This window comes from Heteronotia binoei, chromosome 2 (genome assembly GCF_032191835.1).
Source record: "Heteronotia binoei isolate CCM8104 ecotype False Entrance Well chromosome 2, APGP_CSIRO_Hbin_v1, whole genome shotgun sequence".
Lineage (NCBI taxonomy): Eukaryota > Metazoa > Chordata > Lepidosauria > Squamata > Gekkonidae > Heteronotia > Heteronotia binoei.
In genome coordinates, this window is record NC_083224.1 from 200,385,572 (window position 1) to 200,393,133 (window position 7,562).

Below are 7,562 nucleotides of genomic sequence, written 5' to 3' on the forward strand. Positions count from 1 at the left end.
CTGTTTAAAAAAAACCCAAGGAAGGAGAGCCCACCACCTCCCGAGGAAGCCTGTTCCACTGAGGAACCACTCTAACGTTCAGGAACTTCTTCCTAATGTTGTGCCGGAAACTCTTTTGATTTCATTTCAACCCATTGGTTCTGGTCCTACCTTCTGGGGCCACAACCCAGCTCTGTGAGCCTGAAAGATGGGTATTCCTGCAAATGAACAAAGAGCTCTTTGCTTGCTTGGAATTGGAGGGAAGATTGTTTCACTGACTTAGGACATTTGCTGTCCTGGACTCCAGGAACGCTCCGGTGGAATGGAACATGAAGTGGACTGTGATTTCCTTATGAGGACTTTAAATGAACTGAATTCATTCACACACTGCCTTGGAAGACTTTGCAGAGGAAGGCAGTGGGAAGCCACCTCTGCTTAATCACTTGCCGTAAAAACCCTGGGGGGTCAACATGTCGGCTGCAACCAGGGCAGGGTCTGGCACTAGGCAAACTAGACGATTGCCTAGAGTGCCAGCCTTCTGGGGGTGCCGAATTGGGTGCCCCCATGTGACTCGGTGATGTTATCAGCAGTGTTCCCTCTAAGGTGAGTTAGTGTGAGCTAGCTCACAGTTTTTTAGCCTCCAGCTCACGCATTTTTGTCTTAGCTCAGGAAAAATGGCCCCAGAGCAAACTAATTTATGCAGTGGCTCACAACTTCAATGCCACTAGCTCACGAAGTAGAATCTTTTCTCACAAGATCCCGCAGTTTAGAGGGAACATTGGTTATCAGTGCAGTGGGGGGGGGGACAAGAAGTTAGAGTCTAGGGCCTGCCCGGGCTGCAGCTGATTACATTCGTGCACGCACACGGCTGTTCCTCTTTTCTCCGGTGGTACCCAGGCTAAGATTTGTAATGTCATTTGCCAGGGAAGTGGACTGGCGGGTCTAACTGGTTCTGGATGAAGTTCCCCATGAAGATCAGGCTACTTCTGTTATTCCCCCCCCCCCCCTTGTTCTTTCAGTGTCCTTGGAATCCGCAGGAGCTGTTTCCCCGGCAACCTCCTCCTTTGCTTTTCAGAGATGCCCACTCAGGTTTCCTTCCTGGCTGACTCAGCAGAGTAGAAAAGATTTCAATGCCTATTGGCAGGTTAGAGGGTGGCCAGCCAGCCCAAAGGAGCCAAGCCTGGTCTACTCATGTATTTTTATTAGCGGCTTAATCAGCAGGTCAGCCTTTAATAGCCCCAGCGTAGGAGGGTGAGCCGCTGAAAAGATGGCAACCTTCCTGGCTACAGAATGGATTACCAATGTGGCGAATGCCGTGAGGGAAGCATCCAAGATAAATCACTTCCTAATAAGAAATGGCACCTGGATTTTTTTGACCACTGTGTGACACAGAGTGTTGGACTGGATGAGCCACTGGCCTGATCCAACATGGCTTCTCTTATGTTCTTATGTGACACAGAGTGTTGGACTGGAGGGGCCACTGGCCTGATCCAACAGGGCTTCTCTTATGTTCTTATGTGACACAGAGTGTTGGAGTGGAGGGGCCACTGGCCTGATCCAACAGGGCTTCTCTTATGTTCCTATGTGACACAGAAGGTTGGACTGGATGGGCCATTGGCCTGATCCAACAGGGCTTCTTTTATGTTCTTATGTGACCCAGAGTGTTGGACTGGATGGGCCATAGGCCTGATCCAACAGGGCTTCTTTTATGTTCTTATGTGACACAGAGTGTTGGACTGGATGGGCCACTGGCCTGATCCAACATGGCTTCTCTTATGTTCTTATGTGACACAGAGTGTTGGACTGGAGGAGCCACTGGCCTGATCCAACAGGGCTTCTCTTATGTTCTTATGTGACACAGAGTGTTGGACTGGATGAGCCACTGGCCTGATCCAACATGGCTTCTCTTATGTTCTTATGTGACACAGAGTGTTGGACTGGAGGGGCCACTGGCCTGATCCAACAGGGCTTCTCTTATGTTCTTATGTGACACAGAGTGTTGGAGTGGAGGGGCCACTGGCCTGATCCAACAGGGCTTCTCTTATGTTCCTATGTGACACAGAAGGTTGGACTGGATGGGCCATTGGCCTGATCCAACAGGGCTTCTTTTATGTTCTTATGTGACCCAGAGTGTTGGACTGGATGGGCCATAGGCCTGATCCAACAGGGCTTTTTTTATGTTCTTATGTGACACAGAGTGTTGGACTGGATGGGCCACTGGCCTGATCCAACATGGCTTCTCTTATGTTCTTATGTGACACAGAGTGTTGGACTGGAGGGGCCACTGGCCTGATCCAACAGGGCTTCTCTTATGTTCTTATGTGACACAGAGTGTTGGACTGGATGAGCCACTGGCCTGATCCAACATGGCTTCTCTTATGTTCTTATGTGACACAGAGTGTTGGACTGGAGGGGCCACTGGCCTGATCCAACAGGGCTTCTCTTATGTTCTTATGTGACACAGAGTGTTGGAGTGGAGGGGCCACTGGCCTGATCCAACAGGGCTTCTCTTATGTTCCTATGTGACACAGAAGGTTGGACTGGATGGGCCATTGGCCTGATCCAACAGGGCTTCTTTTATGTTCTTATGTGACCCAGAGTGTTGGACTGGATGGGCCATAGGCCTGATCCAACAGGGCTTCTTTTATGTTCTTATGTGACACAGAGTGTTGGACTGGATGGGCCACTGGCCTGATCCAACATGGCTTCTCTTATGTTCTTATGTGACACAGAGTGTTGGACTGGATGGGCCACTGGCCTGATCCAACATGGCTTCTCTTATGTTCTTATGTGACACAGAGTGTTGGACTGGAGGGGCCACTGGCCTGATCCAACAGGGCTTCTCTTATGTTCTTATGTGACACAGAGTGTTGGACTGGATGGGCCATTGGCCTGATCCAACATGGCTTCTCTTATGTTCTTATGTGACACAGAGTGTTGGACTGGATGGGCCATTGGCCTGATCCAACATGGCTTCCATTATGTTCTTATGTGACACAGAGTGTTGGCCTGGATGGGCAATTGGCCTGATCCAACATGGCTTCTCTTATGTTCTTATGTGACACAGAGTGTTGGACTGGATGGGCCATTGGCCTGATCCAACATGGCTTCCATTATGTTCTTATGTGACACAGAGTGTTGGCCTGGATGGGCCATTGGCCTGATCCAACAGGGCTTCTCTTATGTTCTTATGTGACACAGAGTGTTGGACTGGAGGAGCCATTGGCCTGATCCAACATAGCTTCTCTTATGTTCTTATGTGACACAGAGTGTTGGACTGGATGAGCCATCGGCCTGATCCAACATGGCTTCTCTTATGTTCTAAAGCAGGGGTGTCAATCTGACCCCTGGAGGGCTCCTATCAGGCCTGCGAGCAACTCACTGTCATCTGCTTCCTTCTCTATCTCTCGCTTCCTTCTGCATCACAACTTGCTTTGCCAGGCTTGCTCAATCGCACAGAAGCTACAAAGCAAAGCTCCTCCCTTGGGGAGGACATGGGGGAAGGAGAGCTAGCTTTGCAAGGCTTTCTCAATTGCACAGCAGAGCTACTGAGCCAAACCTCTCTTCCTTCTGTTGGCTGAGGCTCAACAAGCCAGTCCAGTGGATTAGGCTGAGTGTATGTGTTTGTCTATGTTCTTTATAAAGTTTATATCTCCCCTACCTGGCATTACATGTTATGACGCACACAGCCCGGCCCAACAAGCAGCACACATTGCCGGCCCAATGCCCCATGGTGCCCTAGGCAGACTCACTGCCTGGTGCCCCCCCACAGCGCCCCCCACGCCTCCCCCCGTGGCTCCGCACCCCACGCCTCCCCCCACACCTCTCCCCCTCCTCACCACAACTCCTCCTTCCACTCCCTTTCCCACCCCATGTTGATTTCAATGCCGGAACGGGCTCTAGCGCTGCGTTCCCAACTATCTAAAGGCCAATCAGTGGGTAAAACCACACCGCGTGGCCGCACTCACTGTGTGTCAGGACCAGTGTCCTGAAAGGGCGGCCACGCTGCCGCTGACTCCTCCCCTGACAGTGAGCGTGGTGCGGTTTTACCCGCTGATTGTGAGGGGGGAGGGCATGGGCCTTTAGATAGTCGGGAATGCGGTGCTAGGGCACCAGGCAGTGAGTCTGGGGCAGGGAAGGGGGGAGGAAGAGGCTGGGAAGCGGGCAGACTAGGCGTTTGTCTAGGGGAGAGGGGGAAAGGCCGAATTTGCTGCCCCCGCCCTGCCGGCACCCTAGGCAATCGCCTAGTTTGCCTAGTGGGCGAGCCGGCCCTGCCGACAAGGTGAAGATCCGTCCCTCATAACAAATGAGTTCGACACCCCTGTTCTAAAGAAGCATGCATTGTGAGTTATTGTATAAACACATGGTGCTGGTGGAAAGTACTATCAGTTACAGCTGACGTGCAGTGACCTAATGCAGTTTCCAAAGCAAGAGCGGTTCAGAGGGAATTGGCCATTGCAACGCTGGGCTTCCTTAGTCTCCCTTCCTGTTACTAGTCAGGGCTGACCCTGCTTAGTGTCCAAGATCTGACAAGATCAGGCTGAACCATCCAGAGCAAGACAATAGTACAACAGAGATGGTTTGCCATTCTCTGCCGCTGCGTCATGACCCTGGACTTCCTTGGTGGTCTCCCATCTAAATACTGAGCAGGGCCAACACCCCTTAGCTTCTGAGACTTGATGTCGTTGGGCCAACCTGGTCATTGGGCCACCCAGGTCAGGGCTTGTGAACTGTTTGTCTCAAGATCACCTGCGGCAAGGTGTAAGAATCTTCTTCCAAAAATCAAGAAATGATTTTTTAAAACTTTTTTTTTTAATGTTGAGAGCAAGTTATGCTGGAATGTGGTAGGTAATCATGCCCTTATCAAACAGAGATATAATGTTTGTGGTTCTTCATTTAAAATAATAAGTAAAATTAATGATAAGGTGTTAAATAGTGAGTCCAGACAGCTGTTATCTCAACACAACTCGTTTATTAGCAAGAACAGTCACAAGAACAACCAGCCACAGCAACAAAGCCTGCCTTTGGCAGGGAGGGTGGGATATAAATTAAATAAATAAATAGGAAAGTTTCAACCACACCCCTGAGGCAGGCACCAGCCAATCCTGTTCCGCTCTCCAGGATCCTTCGTTTTCATTTGCTGGAGAAATGCCTCTTGTCCTGATTGGCCGGTTCCAAGAGAACGGCCAGTCCGAATGCAGGCATCAGGATCCTGGAGAATAATAATAATAATAAATTTTATTTCTATCCCGCTCTCCCCGCCGAGGCAGGCTCAGGGCGGCTTACAATATGTCATGATATAATATCATGAAGTGACAATACAAGTAAAATCAGTTCACAATAAATACAAATACGAATATAAATATACATTAATATTAAAAAGCTAAAAACAATATGGTGCTACAATCTCTGTTTATCCTGGCGGCGTAATATTCAGTCTGGTCACGTCTTGAAGGCTTCTTGGAAGAGGGCAGTTTTGCAGGCCCTGCGGAACTGGTTAAGGTCCCGCAGGGCCCTCACCTCCTCCGGGAGCTGGTTCCACCATTGGGGCGCTTTTATGGAGAAGGCCAGCTCTCTAGTTGTTTTAAGTTTGGCCTCCTTAGGCCCAGGGATTTCCAGAAGATTTTGTGAGCTGGAACGCAGTGCCCTCTGGGGAACATATGGAGAGAGGCGGTCCCTGAGGTAGGCAGGTCCTTGGCCATATAGGGCTTCATAGGTAATAACCAGCACCTTGTAACGAACCCGGGACACAATTGGCAGCCAGTGCAGTTCCCGCAGCCCAGGCCACATGTGTTCCCACCAAGGTAGTCCCAGTAGCAGCCTGGCTGCTGCGTTCTGCACTAGCTGTAGCTTCCGCATTCGGTACAAGGGCAGCCCCATGTAGAGGGCATTACAGTAGTCTAATCTCGAGGTGACCATTGCATGGATCACTGTTGCCAGTTCACCTCGCTCCAAGAAGGGGGCCAACTGCCTTGCCCGTCTAAGATGAAAAAAGGCGGATTTGGCAGTGGCCGCTATCTGGCCTCCATGTAATGAGAGTAATGCCTCAAGCTCAGACACACATAGTATTAATAATACTAACAAAGGAAGCAGAGGGATTATTAAATGTCTTCTTAGGGTCGCCAGATCTGAATTAGAAAGTTCCTGAAGATTTTTGGGCACAGCCTGAGGAAGGCAGAGTTTGGGGAGGTTTGGGATCTCAACAGTGTATAATACCATAGAGTCCACCCTCCAAAGCAGCCATATTCTCCAGGGGAACTGTTCTCTGTTGTCTGGAGATAACCCGTAATTACAGGAGAACTCTGTATAGAACCCTCTTCCCCAGAGGCTGGCAGTCTATTTCTACCCTGTCCCTACAGCTTATCGTTTAGAATAGGAGTCCCCAACATTTCTGGGCCTGTGAGTACCTTTGGAACTCAGACACAGCATGGTGAGTGCAGTCACAAAATGGCTGCCGCATGAGGTGGACCCAGCCACAAAATGGCTGCTGTAAGTCACCTTCAGTTACACAGCGAATACCCTTGTGTTGTGGTGGCAGCTGCTGTCAGAGTTACATTTTAATCTCCAAGAGCCAACCTGAGACCGTGCTGAGCAAAAGCCCACCTGGGCTCACCTGCTTTCTTAAAACACTTGGTAGGTGGCAAGAAAGATGTCTGTTGGCACCTTCTTTTGGGGCTTATAGAATTGGACCCCCTGGTCCAATCCTTTTGAAACTTGGAGGGTGTTTTGTGAGAGTTTTCTCCAGAGCTAGTGCTGTAAGAAGTCTTTCGTTGTATGATGGAATGTGGGAGGTGTCTCTTAGACAAAGGAATCTGAAACAGTACTACAGGTGGCTTTACTGTCAGGCTGATCTTGACCCACTCTTTTCAGAACTTCTATACGTGATGAAAGTTTCAATATAACATCTGCAAGACTGAAGAAATGATTTGAAAAATCCAAATCGTCTGCATTCGAAATTCGGCCCGCACTAGCACTTTATTCTTCCCGCAGTCGGATGAACGTCTTTGAGCGCTTTAAAGTCAAGAAATTGACACATAGGAATTGCGAGTTTTTATAAACTATCTTTGCACATTGTATTTGAGATTTATGAACTTTTGTATAAGTGAAATGAGTTGTATTGTGATATTGTTGAATTAACTGTTGGATAATTATTAGACTTGTTAAGTATTTTCAGGATTCATTTGTTGTTTTTCCACAGTATTTTGTTGTATCTTCAGTCCCACCTGGAGATTGGCAACCCTAGCTAGGCCTTGGGTTGAGGGTATGGGAGTCCATCAGTTGGCCTCCTGCTGCAGCTTTAAACTCTACTCTGCTACTAATGAGACCTTAAAAGCTCGGCTACAGACCAGTTACTCCCAGTTTTAAGATTGTTGGACATTCTTATGAATGCTTACCTTTTTTAATTGTTTTAACTGTTTTAATTATGCTGATATTTATTTCTAGCTTTTGTAATTTACTGTTGTCACCCATCCTGACCCCACTTGCGGTTGTGTCAAGGGCGGGATATTAATCAAAGGAAATAAATAAATAGGACTCAGGTGACAGAATTAGAGAGCAGTGTTAACCACAAGCTATTTAAGACG